Source organism: Clytia hemisphaerica, unplaced genomic scaffold (assembly GCF_902728285.1).
Source record: "Clytia hemisphaerica strain Z4C2 unplaced genomic scaffold, Clytia hemisphaerica genome assembly, whole genome shotgun sequence".
NCBI classification, from domain to species: domain Eukaryota; kingdom Metazoa; phylum Cnidaria; class Hydrozoa; order Leptothecata; family Clytiidae; genus Clytia; species Clytia hemisphaerica.
The window spans coordinates 62,643-87,732 of NW_027103720.1; the positions used below are offsets into that span (position 1 = coordinate 62,643).

Consider the following 25,090-nt stretch of genomic DNA (forward strand, 5'->3'; position numbering starts at 1 on the left):
GTGTTAAAGACTGCTTGTCGAGGACCGAGAAAGAAGGTAAATCTTTTCATTTAAAAAGAAGAGACTTTTTCTTCATTTCGATCAACGAGAAGCTCTCCACTTAAATTCGGCAATACCTTCTCAACGTTCGAAACAATCATATTTTTTTCACTTTTTGAAACCCTATCAAGTCAAAAAAAGTTTGAGGTTAAAGTGTCAATGGGTGATGGAGATTGAAAACAAACTTTTGTTGTACTAAATTAAAAAGAAAAATTCCCGATATCTATCATACATTTTAACCCTTTCCGTGCCGATGTCGGCATATGCCGAAATGCGAGATTTCGACCTATTTACCGGAAATTTATCATTTTTTACAAGATTTTTCCATCTGATGGTTTGAAATGAAAAAAATGAATATTTGGAAACTTTTCGATATTTGGCTTATACTTCTTATCTTACTCAGAAAATGAAGTGAAAATCGCTACGTTCAGGTTGAGGGTGTAAAAAAAGGCACAGCAGTTAAAGGGCTAAAGGGAATTTCAAACTCACAAATTCATTTGATCATCAAGAATGGTTCATCGTCTGGTCATAGAATCCAACAACACGAAACTTTCTCGTTTAAAAGAAGGATTTGTCCCCGATTTCCATCACCAAATACTATGAGAAGTGTTGTATAATAAAAGCATAAACATTATGATTACAGGGCGCTCGAAATCAAATCGTTTTCGTTGATAGAAGACAAATCGCTCGTCTTTCACAGTAAAGAAAGAAGCGGCGCCTTCTCTCCTATCACCAAAAATTCTCTCTATCTCCATTATGGTTATTGGATCATCATATCGGGCATGTAAAAAAAAGTGGGCCTAAAATTGAAATTTTGACAAAGCTTTTTCTACTTATGCTAGGTTCATAAAATTTTGCAAATATGACATTGAGCCTATTATAAAACTTTTCTCAAAGTTTCATTCGTATAGCTTATTCAGTATCAAAAACATTATTTGGTCATGAAAACTTAGGACCATATAATATTGTCAAGTTTTTTTTTGTACGAATTTGCATGTTGTTTCTTATATATGTTTTCACTATAGGTCCTTGGGCAGTGGCTAGGGCCACGCCTCGCTCTAGAATGGAGAAGTGTGGCGCCTCCTTCCCTCCACTAGCCTGGGTGTTCGCCTTGAGCAAGCGTTATTCCACCCACGCTCCCCTTGTCAGGGTCACGACACCAACTGGCAATGATGTTCTGACAACTCGTCATCTTCATTGGCAACAGCAATGTGGCTTGTCAACTCGGCATCCTCGTTGGTACCCCGGCGGATATCAGAATCAACTCGGTCCTATATCTGGCATCTATTGCAACATTCATCTCCATTCGGCTGTCCTAGCTTGCTTTGCCGCCGTGTCCATGGAGTTTTCTGCCAAGGGAAGTTGCTCTTGTCCCAAGCAGCTTCGACATACATTGGGACAGCCTTACAGTTTATATATGATTAGAACTTTGTATAGAGAGAGATACCACTACTGCATCCGAGAAAACCGATGAATACACGAAATCCTTTCAACCTCACACTTGGAGCGTGGAATGTACGCACGACAAACGACACTACCGATTCAATCAGACCCGAACAAGCAACTGCAATCATAACACGAAAACTCGCTAAAACTAACATTGATATATGTGCACTGAGCGAAGTTAGACGAGAAGGACAAGGAAACCTAGTCGAAAGGGATTATACAATATACTGGAGCGGAGGCACTAAGAAGGAAGCCGGTGTTGGATTGGCTATTTCTAACAAATTATCTTCCTTCGAAATGACCACAGTACCGATAAGCGATAGATTGATGGTGTTAAGAATTCGACTCCATTCTGGAAAATATCTTAAACTTGTCAGTGTATACGCCCCAACTATGCAACGCACACAGGAAGAGAAAGAACTCTTTTACCAATCTCTCACGGATGTTTTACGTTCTGACAGAGACGACCTTTATCTTATTCTCGGTGACTTCAACGCAAGAGTGGGATCAGATTGGCAACTTTGGCCAAACGTCCTCGGGAAGCATGGTATCGGAAAAATGAACTCAAACGGACTTATGCTACTCGATTTTTGCACCCAAAACTCATTCACTGTTATGGGTTCTGTTTTCCAACTTTCGAATAAATTTAAAACCTCCTGGCAACATTTACGGTCAAAACATTGGCATCAGATTGATCACGTCCTCGCCGATCCTCAAACAAGACCTCACATCTCAATCACCAAAACGTATCTTGATGCTGATTGCTACTCAGACCATAAACTTGTTATATGTAAATGTTTCTTCCGTTTGTTTCGAAAAAGAAAAGGAACGAAAGCTCCATCCAGACCGAAATACAGCATTACGCCAGAAAGAATTTTGGAACTTCAACGTCGTCTAGATAATGATCTTGCGAACTCTAAAATTAATTGGGAAAACTTAAAAACTTCTCTGCTATCTGCTACGTCAAACACCTTTCCCAAACAAAGAAAGCAAAACAGAGATTGGTTTGATGAAAATGATCAACAGATTCTTACACTTCTTAAAGACAAAAATCGAACCAGACGTGAGATCCAACAAGAAGTGAGAAAGATAAAAAATGATTGGTTCATCCAAAAAGCGTCAGAAGCTGAAAGATATCGTTTGGAAAACAATCTGAAAGACTTTTACGCTACTCTTCGTGAGGTATACGGTCCTTCATCTCGCAACTCACACCCTATCAAATCGAAAGACGGGAAATTGCTAACAACCAAAGGTGTAATAAAGGAACGCTGGGTCGAACACTTTTCAGAACTTATCAACAACGTCACAGAAACCGACGAAACAGTTCTTGATGAAATCGATCAACGTCCTATCGATTACTCACTTGATGAACCGATCACCGAAAAAGAGCTTGACGATGCAATAAAACGGTCTAAACTCGGTAAAAGCCCAGGTCCCGATGGCATTATTCCTGAAGCAATATCATTTGGTGGACAGTCAGTCAGAAACTTCATTTTTTCATTATTTACGATATTCTGGACCACACTTAAGTTGCCCTCTGATTTAATCGATCCCAACATCACCGTTCTATTTAAGAAAGGCGATCGTAGTGTCTGCGGAAATTATCGTGGCATATCCTTACTCAGTTGTGTTGGGAAAATCTTTGCCGATATCGTTTTACACAGAATACAGAAGCTTGTCAATAATGTATATCCAGATTCACAACACGGTTATCGTAGCGAACGTGGCACAATCGACGGCATTTTCACGGTTCGTCAGCTAATGGAGAAATCTAGAGAGCAATGTCGTAACCTGTATATCGTTTTCATTGATTTCACGAAAGCGTTTGATACTGTCAATCGTCCCCTTTTATTTAAACTTCTCTTCAAAATCGGATGCCCGCCAAATCTTCTTAAAGCAATCCAGCTGCTATATTCAGATGTCAAAGCGAGACTCGTCATTGAAGGTGAACTTTCGAAGCCTTTCAACTACGATTGTGGTGTGAAGCAAGGGTGTAAATTAGCCCCTACCCTCTACGGTTTATATGCTGCGATAGCCCTTTGGATCGCTTTCAAAGATAACACAGAACATTCAATTTACGTACGTTTCCGAATGGATGGCAACCTCTTCGACCTTAGAAGATTAAAAGCGAAAACGAAAACTTTCCACATGTATATCCGAGAAGCTCAATATGCCGATGACATCGCTGTGTTCAGTGATACGTCCGAAGGACTGCAATCTCTACTAACAAGCTACCATCTTACTGCCAAGAGATTCGGTCTGCAAATAAACGCCAAAAAGACTGAGGTTATGTGCCTAGGTCCTGAGTGTGACTTCTTTATTGACGAAACGAAACTTAAATGTACCGACCGTTTCAAATATCTCGGAAGTATATTGTCTAAAGAATCGAATCTCAAAGATGAATTGATCACACGTATCCAAGCCCCATCTTGTGCATTCGGCAGACTAAAAGACAGAGTCTTCAACAACCATGATTTGACAACACGTACCAAAGTTACAGTTTTCAACCGATGTTTAATGCCTATACTTCTTTATGGTTGTGAAACATGGACTTTATATTCCCACGAAATAAAGCAATTAAGAACTGTACAACAACGTCATCTGCGAAACATTCTGCATATTAAATGGGATGATTTTGTCAGTAACGAGGAGATATTAAGGAGATCCGATTCGGTAGATATCGAAGTTATGCTAGCCCAGAATCGACTCCGTTGGCTCGGTCACGTTGCCCGAATGGACAACAATCGAACTGTTAAACAACTTTTTTACGGTGAACTAGTTCTAGGCAGCAGACCGATTGGGCGTCCACGTTTGAGGTACAAAGATAACATAAAAGCTCTACTTAAGACTGGTGACATCCTTCACTCGTGGAATGATTCAGTTTCAGACCGATCCGGTTGGAGACGTAATGTGTCATCTGTCTGTGAAAAATTGAATGTAAAACGTGTGGATATGTACGAAAGAAGAAAAGAAAGAAGAAAAAGATAGTATATATTTTTTTCTTAGTTCTCTTGTATTTTTACTGTATTTTACTCGAATATCGAGTTTTAGGCGTATTACTACTATAGGTCCTCTAACATCATCTTATTCCATAAAGGAACGACACTGTAAACGAGTTCTATAGTAAATGAAGAAACCGTCAACTGGGCCACAGCTTTACAGTTCTGCTTGCTAAAATATGATATCACATTTGGATAGAACCGAAAACATTAAAATTCAATGGAAGATCACGGTTATAAAATAAGCTCTATCGGAAATGATGGAGTGGTCAGCTTGTTCATAGCTTCATGCTTCTGCTGGCAAAGTCATCAATATACATACATTTCCAATAGAACTCTAAACAATTTCAAATTCAATAACAGAAGACGATTGTAAATAGGCTCTATTGGAAATGATGAAAAAACCTTTTTTCTTGATTCACGCCGGGATATCAAAATTTTTTTTTCCTAATTGGAAACTTATCCTGTCCTTTCTTTCGATCACCAAACAACTTTCTCGCAATCCACAATTTTAACTTGAGATTTGGTTCATCCTTTGGGTATCCATGAAAAATATTCTTAAGAGTAGTTCTTCCATTTACAAACTTTGAAATCCTATCAAGTTAAAAAAAGTATGAGATGAAAGCATCATTGGGTGATGGACATTGGAAACGAACTTTTGTCGTACTAAATTAAAAAGATCGGACGTGTGGCCCTTAAGGGTAGGTTTTTTGGACTTTGGAAAGTGCACTGTAAGGGTTGATTTGTGAGCAAGTGGGAAAAAGTGCACTGTAAGGGTTTAAAATTTGAGAAAATACCAAATTTTGAGGTAAAATTTAAGAAATTTCAAAAAAATTTGCCCTGAAAAGGGCAAAAAATTGCACTATAAGGGTCGATTTTCAGCCAAACCTTTCCTGCACTGTAAGGGTCCGATTTTAGAGACTTGATTCTTGGCCGAACGTACGGTCGTTTTCAAAATCGAGTGCCCCCCCCCGGGAGGAATCTAAAACTCACAAATTAATTTTATCATTAGGAATGGTTCATCGTCTGGTCATAGTAACCAAGAACATGAAATCTTTCCGTTTAAAAGAAGGATTCTTCCCCGATTTCCATCAAGAAAAACGATGAAAAATACTGTAAGATAAAAACATTGTGATTACAGAGTGCTCGGAATGAAATCGTTTTCGTTAATAGAGGATAAGGCTCCAATCTTTTACAGTAAAGAAAGAAGCAGCGCATTCTCTTCTATCACCATAACTTCTCTTCATTTCAATTATGTTTATTCAATCAAAATAACAAATCATTATTTGGTCATGGAAACAAAGTCGTTTTCGTTGATAGAAGATAAATCGCCAGACTTTCACAGTAAAGAAAGAAGCGGCGCCATCTCATCTACCACCAAAAATCCTCTTAATCTCCATTATGGTTATTGGATCATCGTTATAAAATCATAATTTGGTCATAGAGACTTAGAGCCATTTTGTACTGTATAGCCAAAGTCTAGTATGTTATACGACTAAAGTTCTAGTTAAGTGCAGCTCGGAATGATATTAAAATTAACAGTCCATCCCAGTAGGGTCTGTGAAAAATCGACGACCGAAAAAAGAAGACCTAATTCGCAAAAAAAGAAAAGGACCCGTTTCTTTATTTCGATTACCGACAAACTTGTCACTTAAAACCAGCTCCGCCCAATCATCTATTGGTAGTAGAAACTGACAGAAAAACTATTCTATAAAACGAAACATTCTGTCGCCAATTTCTATTAACAATCAGCGTTTTTTGTCGTATCATATTTTCTTTGGATAAAATATCCTTGGATCTCTCTGTGAAGTTATTGTTGATTACTTTCAACGTTCAGCAAATTACCGTCTCCTATATGTGCAAAACAGTTACGGTATTACCTTGAGTACAATACAATAGAATAGGTGATTGTAAACAGGCTCTATGGGAAATGAAGAAAACGTCAGCTGGTTCATAGCTTAAAGCTTCTGTTGGCTTAATTATCGATACATTTGCAATAGAGTCCGAAACAAATTCAAATTCAATAAAAGAACAAGTGATTGTAAATAGGCTTTATTGCAAATGATGAAAAACTGGATTAATTCCTCACTGTGCTACAAGAAAGCTGCATTACGCTGAATTCAAAATTGAGTCGTTTATCGGTCATAAATAGAGTTAATCCAATTAGCAAGGGTTTTTCGATTTTAAAGTTTACATAGTTTCATATTCTGAAAAATGCAGCTTGATCTTCGACTTCAAATATCTGTATGAACCATTTATACCAAAGCAAAGCATATTTTGAATCATCTGCTGTTGATAGACATTTAAAACGCAACAAATCTTCGTGAAAAGAAACATTGGTTCTCCGTGTCCATTACCGAGCAGTTGACGTTATTACTTCAATAAGATTTTATTTAGAATGTCAGTCATCTGTTGAATAGATGAAGATTAGCGGTCATCATTCTGTGAAAGAAAGGAGTCCGTTATCAACTTATATTAACAATCAGTTCTCATGTACCATTGGTATAAAACTTTCTCTGCAACAACATCCTGTTAACCCTCCTTGTTAACCATTATCTTTCAGATTTACACCACATCTCTTTGAAATCAAATTCGCTTACCTTAAATGATGAAATTAAGGCACGTTATTGTGTCTTGAAAATGTTACATGACAACCAATTATCTGACCATCTATCATGCACCGATTTTTTCATTTCGATCATCGACGATTTCCCCGTTTAAAGTTCATAATTTCAATCCCAAAACGAACAACGAGTTTGGTATTAGCACTGCTACATTTGTGCGATGAAAAATGAACAAAGTATCTCCAGATTACAGTGCTTAATTAAATCGTTTTCTTAAATGATAAATGTGAAGTTCTACCTGATTTCTATCACCCAAACCGAATTCAATCCACTAATTTCAATCACATCTTCACTGAGAGGTGGTATTAAATTCACCCGCAACCTCGTTTAATAAAAGCTATTAAACTCAAAAAATAAAATCATATGTCAGTGATAGAAATTGAAAAACAAAGTCGCAAAAAGTAATGATGAAAAGTCTGGTAAAAAATATTAGGTTTTGTTGATAGAAGACGAGATGTTCAATCTTCTCTACTAAGAAAGAAGCGGTCCCTCATTTTCCATCACCAAAAGAAAAATCTTTTTAGCTCCGTTTTTTTCCATTCAATTATCATGACATGGTCATTATTTCCATGATAGAGACAATGATTATCTGCTGCCTTCTAACCACAAGGAGGTTAGGAAAGTCTCATCTGCTGCTGGTAGAAATTCAGGAACCCCTTCTTGGTCAAAAGAAAAGTGGTTATCGATTTCTATCACCAAACAGATGCTTAAAAATCGTTATTTGGAAACGAAGATGACAGTTGTGATATGAATATTGTACTGTGCGGTATGAATTTTACGAACACTTTTCGCGCAGTTCATGTTGTTTTATGTAGATTGTTATCATTATACAAGTGCCATAAACTCGAAAAGTCATTTGTCTGTAGTAGAAATCAATATGCAAACTCTCTTTATAGAAAAAAGAGTGTTTTCTCTGATTTCTATCACTAGCAAAATCTTTCTTCAGTGTTATCTTCTGTTGACTTCCAAAATCTAATTGAAACCTTATGACAAACGAAAACCAATGCGAAATCACAAAAGTCTCATATCCGTCGATGATAGAGGGAAACAACCAATTTGTCGGTGAAAAGAAAACTGTTTAACTTAACTAATTATACGGGCAATGCGGAAGGTTTTGCTCTCAATTTCTCTCGACGATCCTCCGTGTATGTCGTCTTCATAGTATCAGTCGACGTCCTTGCAAAAACTCTCCCTTTTTAAAATTCAGAATTTTGGCCGAAATGAAAAAAAAAAATCAGGAGTTACATATCCATAAAACCTTCCCCTGATTTGAATCTGAGCAAATCTGAAGATATCACTTCCACCCACTTCTGTCTGACTTTGAATGACTCTTAAAGACTCCATAGAGGCGATCATGTTTTCCTCTGGCGATATCGTTCATATCAGTTCGAGTGTTAAGCCTAAAATGTTCTTATTTTCACCAGTTTGTGAATGTTTTAGAGTCCGTGAAGCCTTAAAAAATGTCCTTAATATTTTTGCCATTAAAACCTTTGTTCTTATAAAAAAGATTCGATTGTTTGTAAAGAGTGTTGTTTACCGTGTAACCACTTTCATAAAGAAGAAAAATTCATTGAATTATACCAAGGCTCCTAACTGTATCGAATGCTGATACCAGAATCATTAATGATAGAATTTACTTACTATGTGACTTTGCCTTGAAAATTTCACATATCATAGCAAGCAATTCCTTTATCCCGACTTTTGCTAAACTCATCGGTAATATATGAACAGCATTTTTCGTTTTGAATTTCATTTTAATATGAAAATTTTATATTTGACGTCATGTTTTTCATAGAATTTACGTCACTGAGAGTTAATCGTTTTCCGAGTTTTTTAGTGCTATTAAGCCGTTATTTCTGAGATTTAAAAACTATTTGTTAAAAACCAAAATAAAGAAAATATTCTTTGACGAGACTGTGTTTTTCAGTTTCGATCACTGACAAACTTTCAACTAAAAATCAAAACTCCTACCTCTTGATCGAGTTGAAAAAACTAGACCCTTATTGAAAAAAAAAGAAGCTGCTTTCTGATCTCGATCACCGACAAATATTTCATGCATCCTTTAAAAATGACATAATTTCTAATCTGTACACCATTTTGTAGAACAGGTTATATGGAAATAGTTGTTTGAAGATTAGTAATATAAATGAGGAAATAATGCGTCGAGTTATAATCAGAAAACAAAAATATTTCTTTTCACAACTATTTGTTTGACCTAATCAATTCATATTTCAAGGTTGAAATTCAGTCATTTGTCGGTGGTAGTGAAAGAAATCATAATTCTCTGTGAGCAGAAAATAATCGTCCCTCTTTCCCTATCACCTGTCAAATAAATTTGCCTCACAGAAAGTCTTCTCAAAATTGAGCCCCATACCCTTCACGGAGGTCTGATCAGACAAAAAAGTTACCTAACTTATGAGTTTCACGGTGAAAATTTCCAGATTCGTGAGAATGCCCTTTGAGTGTCATATGAGATAAATAGCCCCGAGGTCTTTTAAAATTATTAAAAATCAGTAAGGCTAGTTAGACTTCTTTGACCAAGAAGCTATCATCATAAAAATTTAAAACCTTTATCAAACTTAGATATGTTCTAATTGCTAGACGACGGAATTTCGTTACACAAATCCAATTCTTTTGACGTTTTGCTCGCTGTTTTACCAATTACGATAGAGGAGTTGAATAACGACGATGATTATGAAATCGTCAACCTTATCGCCCTGTTTACCCTTTGTCGACTTTCATATCTATCACAAGCACTACTTACATAATTACAAGAACGTTTTAATCGATAATTGAGAAAAATATTACCTGAGTTTGCTTGAAGAGTTTTCATAATTGACCAATAAATTTGTGTGAAGCCGTCTCTTGCAAGCTTTCTTTTGTTGTCTTGGATCACTAATGAATGCATGAAATAAAGTTGCCATAGTAATTTGGTTCTATGTAAAATTAAACATGCCCACACATACTCACCACCACTTTGTTTCACAATGTTAAGAATGATATTCAAATGTTTTTAAACTTCTTTCAATTTACTTTTTCTTTTATTTTTTGACGTCAAATATATATTTTTTTGCTTTTAAAGAAATCTACGTCACCGCAAATTATCGCATCTACTCAATTCACCGAACTCTTTTACCCGAAATATAGACTGCATGTGGGCATTTTCATATAGCTTTCTTCGGTAAAAAAGGGATAAGTTGGAAAATTAAAGACACTCCATACTGGTTAGAAATCGCGTTGATCTCAAGACAAGCTAATAGAATTTCTTTATAAATATTATCTTTTGCAACTTTCACAGATATTAAGCTTTTCTTGCCAAGACTTTCTGCCCGTCCTAACCTCTAATCTATATTATTTTTAGGGTACATTTTCATTGAGTATCGCGCTTCTCGGTGAATGTGCGTCAAAGTGTAGCGCGTACGCCAAAGCCCTTCATTACAAAGAAGAAGAATTCAAACAAGGTGTTACTACTGAAGTCCTCGAATCACTGATCAGGTATTTTATTTAAGTGTATTTTGTGGAATGGTTGTTTTATTTCTATTTAACTATCAAAAACATTTTTTCGTTTGCTGCGTGATTTTTCATGGAATCTCGCCAAAGTCGGGACTTGGACCGTTTTTGAAGTGTGTTACGCCCGATAGAACATTCTGATGATTCAATTTCCTTCTATTTCCAGTATCAACAACAAGCTACAGAATCCTGAAGCAGCAAATGGTGTTTTGATGTATGCTAAGAGAAACTCTAAGGTCGATTATGTAAGTTTTGTGCTGTAACTTTGATAAATTCATGCTCTCTATTGAAAAGACTGTCACCAGGACACGTCTCAGTGAATCAGCATAATGGACTCTTCTAAACGTTTTTTGTGATCTTATTTTTTCAATGGATCGAACCCTTTTTCCCTTTAGGTAAAAAAACCCTAATAAACAAGGCTCTGCGATTCCAAAATTTGAAAAAACTTGCCTGTTCAAATTATGGAGAGTTTTTATTTTTACAAGAAAATTGCATTTTATCCTATTTTGTCCAATAGAAAGTGCAACAAAGATGGTACGAGAAACTTCACGAATGGGGGAGAACGCATTAAATGCTTACGATAAGAAACATGCAACACACCCTGACGATCATGAAATCTTGTTAGGTCGTATGCGGTGTTTGGAAGCCCTCGGAAAATGGTAAGATGGCCTGGATCGTCTAATGTCTCACCCCCAGGTTTGAGGTCTCGATCTTTCTTTTCATTTTTCCTTGATTTTGGAGGGGTTTCCTTTAAAATATGGATGACGGTTGAAATGTAAAATCTCGGCCTCCGTCTTGGTAGTAGTTACTGTTGATGTTGTAATGTGAATTTCGCACTAGGTTTGTGTTGGTGTTTTCGGTTTAAATTTACCGATTATTTTAACTACTTTTCTGTTTGATTATGGTAAGGAAGTTAAAAAACCAAGCAAACTTTTTTGACAGCTTTAAAACTGTTATTAAGACGTGTCTTTAACCTTTTTTTTTTAGGGGTGAATTGCACAATTTGGCTTGTGAGAAATGGTCAGCGGTAAGCGATGATGTCCGACATAAAATGGCTAGAACTGCTGCTTCAGCTGCTTGGGGTCTCGGTAAGTTTATGATTATTCGCTACTACATTTTCTCGTGCTTTTTGATAAAAATCTCCCAAGGTGGAACTACACAAATATAGCGGAGTTACCATACAGGAGAAACGCTAACCGTGAAGAGAAAGAATATTTTTCTTGATTCATTTTTCATTTCATAGTGGAAAAAATATTGACTAAAATGAAGGGCTCAAATTGTGTTTCGATATAATAAGATGTGTGGAATAGTTCACGCTTATATCTATCATCCTATATCTTTTCTAAGCCGAATATCTTATTTTCATTAAAGATTGGCATAGAAGGCCATGAAACTCTGAGTTTGGGGATTTTAGTCAACTCTTATCGTAACATTTTTCTGTCTATGACGCTCTAGATTTAAGGTCTGTCAGACGTGCTTTGAATTTCGAACGTCACGATTCTATATATTAATTCCAGGTGAATGGCTTGGTATGGAAGAATATACGATCATGATCCAAAGAGATACTTTCGAAGGAGCTTTCTTCAGAGCTGTTCTACAAATCCATAAAAATCAATTCGTCAGAGCTCAAAGTGTAAGTCTTTGGGATAACTTTTGTCGGCCTAAGTCCAAGTGGTAAGGAGACTCCCATTGGGCTTTACCTGAAAAATCTTTTACGCCTTTTTTTAAGCAGTCATTTTTGGAGTGTCAAATCCCCTCCGAGTTTTATGGTCAATTTTAAAGCATCCCCTAGATTATCATCAAAATTTCTCTGGATTTGTATTTGGTTTGCCATAACCGTTCTCAACCCTATAATTTAGCACTCTAGCATTTTCAGTTATGTACTAGTAGGTATGAGACTGCTGGAGGGGGTTGTTCATAAGTTTTCATCCCATTCCATCATACCATTCTTCTTTCAGTGTATCGATAATGCCCGAGACATGTTGGATACTGAATTGACGGCTATGGTCGGAGAATCCTACAACCGAGCTTACAATGTGAGTACGAAACATAACTAATTGCAGCTGGTCATTCTACCCCTTCTATTGTCATAGTTTCTTCATCTTGTTTTATGAAAAAAGTTTTCAATACCCAAATGGACACTATACATCAAACAACGATATTTGACGTTTATGTAATGTTAGCTTTCTATTGAAATAACGTTTATTGTGAAGTGGTGAAGTTGTTATCAGCATACAAGAGGCCATATTCAATACCCACCCGTTAATGCGTTACGGTTATAGAGGGTACCATTGCTTTGATACATTCTCGTGTGGCCGAGTCAGGTAAGTGCTATCCCTATCCTAGGATAATGAAGGCTGTCCTGTATAGGGCCTTTTTCGTTCATCAGAAGGACTCAAATATCTCTCATCAAGTGTACCGGCTTGGAAATCAAATTTTCTCTCTTTTGCATTTACCTGACTTTCAAAGGCTATGGTGAACGTACAAATGTTGTCAGAACTCGAAGAAGTTATTCAATACAAGCTGGTTTCTGAGCGCCGCGAAGCCATCAAATCGGCCTGGTGGAACCGGTTACAAGGTTGTCAAGCCAACGTGGAGGAGTGGCACCGTATCCTGCAAGTGCACTCCCTGGTCTTGACTCCACAAGAAGACATGAAAACTTGGCTCAAATATGCAAGCTTGTGCAGAAAGTCTGGCCAATTGGTAAGGTTGCGATATCCATTTGCAAGAAATTTTACACTTATGAAGCCGCTCCTAGCCGCTCCTAGCCATTTATCATCTCTTAATCTTTCGAAAATTGCGAATCTCTTAAAGACACCACAAACTTTACTTAACACGTTCACGAATTTTCTCCACGGAGTTTTTAGGGGACTCTTTACATTAAAATTCTGATAATATTTTCAACCAATTTATTTCAGGGTTTATCTCAACAAACCCTTGTGACATTGCTGGAAGCGGATCCGTATTTGAACCAAGACAAACCCATCCCGTCGACGTACCCTATGGTCACTTTCGCTTTTATGAAGCACATGTGGAAATCTGGACAACGTGTAAGTTTGATCTTAGAAACATTCCTTTTGGGAAGTTAAAAATGGAAGATTTTGGGTAAAAGCCGAAAAAAAATATTTTAGAAAATTTTCAATCTTCGTTTCAAGACATTACTTTTAATGTTATCTTTTCGGTGCTTGAAATTGTGCGAACTGTAAATTTTTTAGAACATATTTGTTGTTCCTTTTTCTACAGCAAGAGGCTTTCAAACACCTGCAATACTTTGTTCGAACCACTCTCCTTCCACAAGTGTTACCACCTGGTGATCTTGATGATGAATCTGAAAAGAAGAGAAACGAAACCATCAGCCTTCTTGCTAAGTACGATATTCCTCATTTTTAAGTTTTCTAAGACCTAGAGACTCTACAGCCTATTTCTTATGTAGTGGCTTTTAGTCTTTAGACTATATAAGGCGAAAAATAACGGAAACCGGCCGGATGAAAGAAATTTCTGACACGGCGGCAGACTATTAGTTCATCTATACGGTTCATCATAAAGAAAATCAAGTTGACCGTTCAAGCTATCAAACGTCGTTTGGTTAGATATTCCCGCTTTGTTCGTTAGTAGTTGATACATTAGTATTCAGTGCTTACTTCGTACTGTTTGCACATAAAAGTTCTCCTTAAGGTTCTATTTCAATGATCTTAAGTTACCAAAAATAGCATGAGAGCTTTTTTCTTTCACCCGCATGCCGGAAATACTTTTTTTATGTTCGCCTAAAAATACATGTTTTTGGTAAGCAAGTGTCTACCCCTATACCAGGATCGCATTATTCTCATAGAAAAAAAACATGTCCATCAAGATCTCTCAACGAAAATCTCTTTTTGTCAGTTCATGGAAAAGATCAATATTTTCAAAATAATTCATGCTTTTATTTTAATTAAGATGTCACATGAAACTTGGCGAATGGATGACAATAACAGAAGGGGTCAATTCGAATACCATCCCACATATATTGCAATATCATGCCACCGCAACCAAATACGCTGACAAAAGTTACAAGGTACATCTAACTCTCCTTCAGCGTACAAAGCTATTCCATCGCAAAATTTCAAAATAATACTGGCTCATTTGTTTGTGTAAAGTTTATTTTCCGTCTGAGACGATATAGAGTTTACTTTGAACACTTTTCCTTCACTCGAACGGATTTTCTGTTCCATGGTGAATTTCGTCGGGCTATGTTTTTTCTTGGCTTTAATTCTCCATATCTCGTACGATTACTGGTTCTCCCTCGGTTTACGAATGATAGAGACCCAACTTTATTTCTCATTTTACTTTCTTTACTGAGACAGTATTTGCTTCGTTTCAGTCAGAATGAAGTTGATTATGAATTTCAGGCTTTATACCTCATTATAGTCATGTCCGTAAAAGTAAAATTTAATAAGGGGAATTTCAATACTGATTGGAATATATTCCATTATTTGTTTTAGGCATGGCATTCGTGGGCTTTGATGAATTATGAGAGTGTTTTGTATTACAAGAACAGTGATACACCCATTGCACCTCCTACACCAGTCGTTTCCAGTCCTCCTGGATCACCAAGAAAACCTCAGGTTTGTATCGTAACCATTGTTTAAATTTCTTCGGGTCAGTGAAGCCAGGCTTCAATAAGGAAATTCTGCCTGTAAATTCAACAAAATGGAAAGAGTTTGGAGAATTTAGTTGTATAGAATCGATATTATGTCTTAAGTTTACATTCGGTTTTGAAACACCAACAAATTCGCATTGATTTTATTCGGACTCTTTAGTTTGTCAAGCATTGTAGACAGTTTTCCAAATCAAAGAAGAAAGAAACATTCTGGCTGAGATTGTTATCATATTTCAAAGGACGTTTTCTCCTTCAAAAATTACCATCACTGCCTGTCACTGCTACTCAATTTATTGTTTTTTTGGTACGTCCGAAAAATAACTTTGTTTTGTTTTATTGTAGCCGTTGGATGCGACGGTGCATAATTATACAGTACCTGCTGTCAAAGGTTTCTTCCATTCCATTTCCTTGTCACGTGGTAATTCGCTCCAAGACACTCTGAGGTCAGTTCACTGTTTGGAATTATTTCATCATAACAACAGGAATTCTTTAGGACCTAATAATTGATACTATTTGTTGACGATTCAAAATTGACAAAAATTGTAAATATATAGCGTAATGTTAATGGTTTCCCACTTCGCCGTAATGAGTCAAACTTAGTCTTTGTACCACGAACTTTTGGAAGTACCAAGAATTCTCTAGGACTTAATAATTAATACTACTTGTTAACGATTCAAAAATATTGACAGAGATTGGAAACTTAATATAGCGTAATGGTTTCCCATTTCGCCGTCATGAGTCAAACTTAGTCTTTGTACCACGAACTTTTGGAAGTACCATTGGCATTAGAAGTAAGTCATTAATTTTTAAAGTAATCTCATTAATAGCCTAAACTACCTTTTTCTGTTCGTCCTATAGATTGTTGACGTTGTGGTTCGATTTTGGACATTACGATGACGTGCACAAAGCACTTGTGGATGGATTAAAAACCATTCATATTGATAACTGGCTTCAGGTATGTTTTAGTGTAATTGAGCTTTAAGCGGTTTGATTTCATTGTCTTTCAAAATTCACCTAGTGGTTTATATGTTAAATGCTCCTCTCCATCGGGATGGAGGCTTATCCCCAATCTAACTCGGATACGAATTTATTACTTGAAAGTTTTTCATCACTCGAACACCTTTTATTTAATAAAACTTGATAAAGACGGGTCAAAACGTCGTATTACACAACTGTGTTTTACTGGTCTACTATGCGTATAGATTGACTTTATTTTTATTTAATTTGAACGCAGGTGATCCCGCAGTTGATAGCGCGTATCGATACACCACGACAAATGGTTGGTCGACTGATCCATCAACTCTTATCCGACGTCGGAAAGCAACATCCTCAGGTGACAGAATCTCACAATCTTTAGTTTCGTTGTTTCTTTTAGTTCAATAACTTATACTTTTATACTTCATATTTTTAACTTATATTTGTTTTCACATTACATTCATTTACAGGCTTTGATCTACCCGTTAACCGTCGCTTCGAAGTCAGCCAGTGCTGATCGCCGAAACGCTGCCGAACAAATCCTCTGTAATCTACGTGAGCACAGTCTAGCGTTGGTGGAACAGGCTATGATGGTAAGCGAAGAGTTGATCCGAGTTGCTATTCTGTGGCATGAATTATGGGCTGAAGGACTGGAAGAAGCATCTCGGTTATATTTTGGTGAACGTAACGTGAAAGGAATGTTTGCCGTGTTGGACCCTTTACATCAGATCATGGAGAATGGCCCTCAAACACTCAATGAAATATCTTTCCAACAGGTACTTTTCCTTTCTGCTTCTAATGTTTTTTTATTATAAGAAAGATCTTAACAAAATAGCGAAAAATCATATTAGGATATCCTAGAAGACGTTCCTAGAAAGTTGAATTCAATAGTAGTTCCCTAAAAGTAGCGAAATTCAAGGCAAAGAAGAAAAACAACGTATTTTGCGTTTAAAGATGTTATATTTGCAAGAAAAATAGAAGTTATTTTTATGTTCAGATGCGTAGACGTTTGAAGAGCTGCTCAAAATCTTCATTTTCATCATCATGCTCAACGTTTGCCAAAGATTTTCTCTTCCGTCCTTTTGAGACGTTTGATTTAGCTTCGTTAAGTGTTTTAGTGACATAGTCAGTTGGTGTGAATAGCTTGTTGACTTTGGTTTCTCCTGAGCGGACATCTGATGAAATTGTCATTTTATTGGTGAACTGGTCTGTAAGATCTTTGAAGACTTTGTCATCTGTAGATTTGTAGACTGTTGATTCACCCATTTCGACACAAGGAAGTGGACGTTGTTGAATGAGATCATTCGCGTCTCGGCGTTTTGCTTTAATAACAACACGGGCCTCAGTAAAAGGTTGAGATTTGAAGATAGCGTTTTTATATGAAGCTTTCAGAACACGATGGTACTGCTTCAAATTGATTCGAGAACGTCCAGTGTTCAACTTCTTTATGTTTGAATTCTCCAATGCAAATGCCATTGCACGAGGATTCTTGGATTTACCGATTTGATGAAATTCATCTCGGAATTCAATTTTTGAATGCAAATCGAGGACTGATTTGCGTTTTGCGGTGAAAACTTTTGCACGAGTGATATCGACCTTTGTCTCAGAAGCAATCTTGAACAAAGATTTACTTGAAACGTTCGAGTTTTCACCGAAGACTTTTATTTTACTCAAAATACACATTTTTCAAGACTTTCTGCGACTTGATTCAACAGAATAAATATTTGAAAAGAACTTTTCAATTGAATGAAAAATAATTGACGTCAAATATTTTCTGGAAAGATACGTCAGAAGATGATTTTTTTTAAACTGACGTAATTAATCGTGTAAACCCATGGTCGGCAAATTCTTGGCAATCATTGAATTGATAAAATACGCATGCGCTACCTTTCAATTTTTGAATAATACAAATGAATTTAAGAAGACCAGGTGGTGAAAAAGTTTGAATAGACAAGCTACCGATACGCTTGCCACCAATGACGCATTTCAAACGTATTGATTGATTTGGAAAAGCTACTGCCAAAATCTGTCTTATCTTCGCTCACTTTTGAGGAATAATTGAGAACAGCTCTTAAAGCATTAGCTTGTTTTAGTTTAAACTGTGCCATTTGGCTTTCCGATTCACCATCTATCTTATTTTCAATTCTATTACTTCAGGCGTACGGTCGTGATTTGATGGAAGCGAGAGATTGGTGTCGTAAATACCAGAACACGAAGAATGATAAAGATTTGACGCAAGCCTGGGATTTGTATTATCACGTCTTCAGAAGAATCTCTAAACAACTCCCTCAGGTATACTCTTTAAACCTTAAGAATGAAATCTGATTGATAGCAGTAAAATCATGTCTAATTTTCTTGTGTTTTGGGTGTACCACGATATTTGTTCCACGAAAAGCAATTTTTCTTATGCTAGTACATAATCTGAAAACTCTCTAGGAGAAAGGGGAGAACTTTGGCAAAAAGTCTCCTGCAAAAATTTTAGTTTCACAAATAACATCACTGAAATCACTTAGAATGAGTTTCCTTTAGTTTACTTTAAATCAATTCTTATGTTTCAATTTACAGCTAACATCTATCGAATTGCAATATGCTTCACCGAAACTGTTGGAATGTAAAGACCTGGAACTAGCTGTCCCTGGTACTTACGAACCTGGCAAACCCATCACAAAAATCAAAACTATCAGTACTACTCTCAATGTCATCACTTCAAAACAAAGACCAAGAAAGTTGAGCATTACTGGTAAGAAAATAGTTCTTAAGTCTGTTTTTGTATCACGCCGTTTCGAGCATGTCAAGATCTCTCACTTATCAAAACCACTGAACTTGGACCCTGGGCAAAGTTTCTCGATCCTGGCCTAGCAAAATCTTTGGTCGGAGTTATTTAAAAATGGTACCCTAAAGACTGTGAGTTAAACGATTTCAACATTTAATCCAACATAGAAATTGAAATGTTGGTCAAATGTTGGATGAATTTTGGAATGATATTGGATCTCCTTAAAATCGTTTACCCACAGTGTCCAACATCGTTTTCATCCAACATGGGGGTTCATTCATTCGTTTTTTAATTCATTGTTTTCAAATTCATTCTTTTCAAATTAATAATGGCGTCTGCAGAGGATTGTTATAACCAGTGCTGTCATGCCGACATCTGCCAGTCTGACAATTTGACCCTTACAGTGCAGAGAAAATCTAAGCAAAAATCGACCCTTACGGTGCAACATTTTATCCAACATACCAATTTCTCTCTGTTAGAGAAGCTATTAGATCGAATATTCCCTCCCCCCCCCGGGAGGGTTTATCCGAACAAAAATATTCGATCTAATAGCTTCTCTATTCAACACAAGAATCGAGAGAAAAAACAAAGGAATAGATGCTGGACAAAATGTATGATGACGATCAAACTCCCATCCAACACTTATTTTCTTCTGCCAACATAATTTGTTATTCTTTTCCGATTTTTGCATTCGAGTAAACGTGTCCAACATTCCGTTCAACAGAGAGAAATTGGTATGTTGGATAAAATGTTGGAATCGTTTACCCCGGCCTTTATGGTAGCAATTGTCAATGTGGGTGAAATAGTTTTTAAACGGGGAAACTACAATAATGGTATTTGACTCGTGTTGCCAAATCTCCAACTTTAGGTATGAACCATTGAGTTTAAAGCCCGAAGGGCTAGAGTTCAATCTCTAACCTTTCTCAGGCAAGAAAAAGTGAAGCCTTAAAAAATGCGCCGCATTTTTGACGACAGATTGAATCTAGCAATTCCTTTGTTTACGATTGATATTTTTTTCGAAATTTAGCGGTAAATTTTAGTTTCAATCTTTCATTTGTGTAAAAACCAGGCGAGCCGCTCAAGGCCGCGCAACTTTGGTAGGATTTGTTGGCTTCAAATCCTACCATGGATATTGACTTCTAGCCCTTCGGGCTTATACTTCATTGGTATGAACTATCCTATATAGAAAGTACATATGATGAAGACAACTCCGTCAATAAAACTCGTATGCCCCGAAACTGTGATTTCTATAGAATGATAACCTTTGTACCCATATTTTTTACCATTATAGGAAGCAACGGTGCAGAATTCATGTTCTTACTGAAAGGCCACGAAGATTTGCGACAAGACGAACGTGTCATGCAACTCTTTGGTCTTGTCAATACACTGTTAGCCAACGACTCGGTTACTTTCAAACGACATTTAAGGTAAGAACGTCAACTCTCTATAATTCGATTCTTTATTATTTTAATCTTTTTTTAATTCGAACTAAAAGATTGGTTCTCTCAAACCCGAAAGGTTATGTAAAAATAATTTTCGTCATCCGAATATTTCTATAATTCAAATAAAACTTTTGGTCACTTGAAGATCGAATTATAGAGAGTCAAGACAAACAACAATTCTCATAGATTCACTTGTTGTGACCTTGTTGTCCATTAGTTTGTTGGGGCTCAAATCTCCTATTTTCAAACCATACTAATTGACAATTTTTAGTATTCAACGTTACCCAGTTATTCCGTTATCAACAAACTCGGGATTAATCGGATGGGTACCGCATTCCGATACTTTGCACACGCTCATTCGAGACTATCGTGAAAAGAAAAAGATTATGCTGAACATCGAACATCGAATCATGTTAAAGATGACGCCCGACTATGAACATTTGACGTTGATTCAAAAAGTGGAGGTTTTCGAACATGCTTTGAACACAACACAGGGTGATGATTTAGCGAAAGTGCTCTGGCTGAAGAGTCCCAGCTCTGAGGTAAGTTGATTGTTTTAACAGTGATTGGATGATAATTATTTACTGATTCCATAAAAGCTTCAGTTTCGGAAAATAGTCGTGTTTGATTTTTGAATTAGTTGTTTCAAATAGTTTTCGAAAATCTTTTCGATCTGTAATTATGTTATTTCATTCTTTTAATATTAACCTTTCAATAGGTTTGGTATGACCGCCGGTTAAATTACACGCGGGTCGCTCGCTGTGATGTCAATGGTGGTTACGTTCTTGGATTGGGTGACAGGTAAGCAACACAATTTTATAAATATAGTCTTCATAAATCGAACCTATATAATTCGAATGTCTCCTTAACTCGAACAAGTTTTATGGTCCCTTCAGTTAACAATGCCTTATAAATTACTCCATATCTAAAAATTTCCTCAACTCGAACAAATTTGTGTTCCCCGTGCGTGTTCGAGTAATACGCGTTTCCCAAAGAAAATCAGGGATGTATCGTATTCCTCTTACAGTCATCTAGGAGGAGTTGGGATCCCGAACGTTAACCCCTGACGCCTCATACATCATAACCATCACTCCTATCTTACACTTCTTTTGTTTTCATCAGACATCCTTCGAATTTGATGTTGGATCGAATGTCTGGAAAGATTTTACATATCGATTTCGGTGATTGCTTCGAAGTGAGAATTTTTTTTTCCAAATATACTTTTATATTGTATTTTTTCGTTAAAAGTATTGTTAAAAGTATTTTTATGTCGTTTACTTTACAATGTCTCATATGAGCGAGCTTATGTATTTGCACTTTTGAAGACAGTAAAGTGACTGAAGCGATTTGGAACAACGCGCACTTTTGACCCGCAAAATGGAGGACGATAAAAGTGCTCATTTACCGTCGTCTTCAGTAAGACAAATAAACTCCGTCTCAGAAAAACAAACATACATAAACTCGGTATTATATCGTGAGAAAGAATCTTTGTGTCAATTTATTACTTAATTTTACGATCTTTTTTGGACCTACCTGGAGGTCCTATAAATTAACCTTTGTCCGTCCGTTCGTCCGTCTGTTACCAGCTTTTCTCGAGATTGGCTCATTAGTTTTTTCTGATTTTCATCTTTAGTTTTTTCTAATTTTTTTTGCAGAAAGATGCGTATTTGCAATGCTCAAATTTTTTTTCCGGTTGAAAATGCCGGAAATCGCCGTTTTTGCAGATTTTCATTAGATTTTTTCCTTGTATTTCTATGTTTTTGACACAAAAACATTATTGATAACAATGCTCACCATCAAGTATGATTCAATGGTCAATAAAACTAATTTTTGCAACCAGAACTTTCTATTTATTTTTCCCTACAACCCTTCCCTCTCCCCTTATCAACAATCATTGATGAATTATGCATTTTCGCTAAACGCTATATTTTCTGACTGATTTTTTTTCTCCTCGCATTGCTATCTAACTTTCATCATCAGGTAGGTCCATTCAGCATCTAGCTTGTTTAATCTTCACTTTCACCATTTTTAGGTTGCAATGACGAGAGAAAAGTTTCCCGAGAAAATCCCATTCCGTTTGACCAGAATGCTGACGAACGCTATGGAGGTTTGTTTGTTTAACTTCATACGGGATATTACATAGTTAGCCATACAGCAGCAATATCTTGGTAAACTTTAAAGACTAAAATGGCGAATTTCAGCAATACATTATTTATGCATCCTTCAAAGCTTGTAATGTTGGGAATGGCTTGAAATCCTTGTCCTTTATTAGCTATCGCAGCCAAAGATAAAGCTATTGTTTTGAGACTTAAGTCTGAGCAAAGACATTTTATAAATAAGTGTTATTTCTAGATAAAAGAATTGAAAGTGAAAAATTGATGTCTTTCAGGTGACGGGTATTGACGGCAACTACCGTATGACGTGTGAAAGTGTCATGCGTGTTTTACGTGAAAACAAAGACAGTTTGATGGCCGTTCTCGAAGCTTTCGTTTACGATCCTTTATTGAACTGGCGCTTGATTGATAGTAAGTTGTTATTTTTGCTACTACCTATAGCTCTCACTAAGTTTAATTCCATTTAATACCCCTTGCCTATTTCATTACCTTTGTGAATCAAACATCTATCGAATGAAAAAAGGATTCTGTTTCAAGTAAGATAACGAGTCTTGGGGATTTTTCTTTATACAATAGGTATAAAGCAAAGTAAATAGGTCCCACACTGCAAACAGTGTCAATGGTCACTATTAATGTTTTGTTCATTTTTTTTCAGCGGAGAAACGATCAAAAGGAAGACAAGAATCTTATTCAACGCACAATGAAGGTCACGGTAAGAACTTTGGACACTTCTTTAATGCTCCTATTTTCTTAGAAAATTATGATTTAGAGAGAAAAGCCGAACAACAGATTAAGAGTATTTATAGTAGGCTTGTGCTTCTTCCAAAAATGACTGGAATCCTACGAAATTGTATGAAATCAACCTAAACTAAAAAGCTAATGATGTCCTTTATACTTCCAGGCTAGCATGCTCAACAATATATGAATTACTTGCATTTTGTTGTTACTTTAATTTCTTAGAATTCCAAGATAACGTGGATCGAACGCACGACCGTCCACGTGGTAAAAAGGTCACCAATCCGGAACACCCGACACAAGATCCGGAACACAGTAATAATAAACCGGAAGCCGTCAATAAGAGAGCGTTACAAATCGTGAACCGTGTCCGTGACAAATTGACGGGACGCGATTTCAACAAAGACGAAGCGATAGATGTTGACACACAAGTTGATTTATTGATTCAACAAGCCACTTCACATGCTAACCTCTGTCAAGCTTATATCGGATGGTAAGTATATTTTCACTATACGTTTTTAGTAAATAAATGAAGTCAGGAGAAAATGTAGCATTCTCTTATCACTACAGGTAATATAGCATATTCTCTAAATATTCTGGATAACTAAATTTAACCACATTTACAAATTCTCAATAAAAACAAATCACTTACTTTGACCTCTGTTTTTTTTTACATTTTGATCTTTCCCATCGTATGTTTATTAGATATAAGGTCTAACTTTTTCGGTCTTGAGTGAGGCTTTATCTAGACCTAATCACAAGCAAACTAAAGATTAAATCTTTCCTTTTTCAGGTGCCCGTTCTGGTAAAACCAGATATATTTTCTTCAAATGAAGACAAACTAATGCATTATTTTTATGGTAAAGATTTTTATAAATAGTATATGTATTTTAATTTTCATCTTTTTTCATCTGTCATATATATCTGTTGAGTATCTTAGTCATTAAATCGAATCTATCAAAGCTAGGAGCCTTCGGTTTGCTTACGATTACGGTCGGAAGACTACTTACTCAGCTCTAGGTAAAGGTCAACCGGCGTTATTTTGAGCTTACTCTTTCATGGTGATAGTTTTTACTCTGTCCTGTACTGTATGTAACTACTTCCTTCCGATGAAAAGTTGGAGTACCAGGAGAGATTGAGACCGGGATCGATAAAATATGTGCTTTCAAGCGCTAACTTCAGCGAGAAGATGTTTTAGGAAGGAATTTTGGGCGTTTTATATTCAGTTTTGGTTTTATATATTGTTACTTTAAATGTTGTAATTTGTTTTTGTCTTGATTTTTGTTGTGTTTTTCTTCTTGTACATATCATTTTCTCTAACAAACGAAATAGAATAGGTAATAATTTTTAACGGAAATCTTCTAACTTTGATTTAAGTATAGCTAAAGTAAATCCTATTCTTAATTCAGCATTTGATGCTCATGCATTGACTTGCAATAGAGTTGAGTTGGAGAATTCTTTCGCAAATAAGAAAATATATCCCGCATCAGTAAGATTCTAGCGATTTCATTGCTCAAAAGACATCACATGAATCTAATTATAAACCGTATCCTGTCTCCTTCGCGTTAGATTGAAAGAAGACGTTACATATTGACGAATTCGATTTCGAATGTTTTGCTCAAGATTCGAATGTTTTGTTTTGAAAAGAATTGAAATCTCGAAATTGAAATGGTCGATGGTGAGAAAGTCAGCATACAGAAAATCTTTAATGTTATTTTGACTTTTACTTTTCTTGAGTTTATATGGATACAGCAAGACTTTTAATTGCGATTTCACTTCCACGGATCTCACACTTTT

General features: G+C 36.3%; 1 pseudogene; it reads left to right on the forward strand.

Annotated features, from left to right (window-relative positions):
• Positions 1-1,509: 1,509 nt before the first annotated feature.
• LOC136804300 (serine/threonine-protein kinase mTOR-like) lies at positions 1,510-24,650 on the forward strand (annotated as a pseudogene).
• The last annotated feature ends 440 nt before the right edge of the window (positions 24,651-25,090 follow it).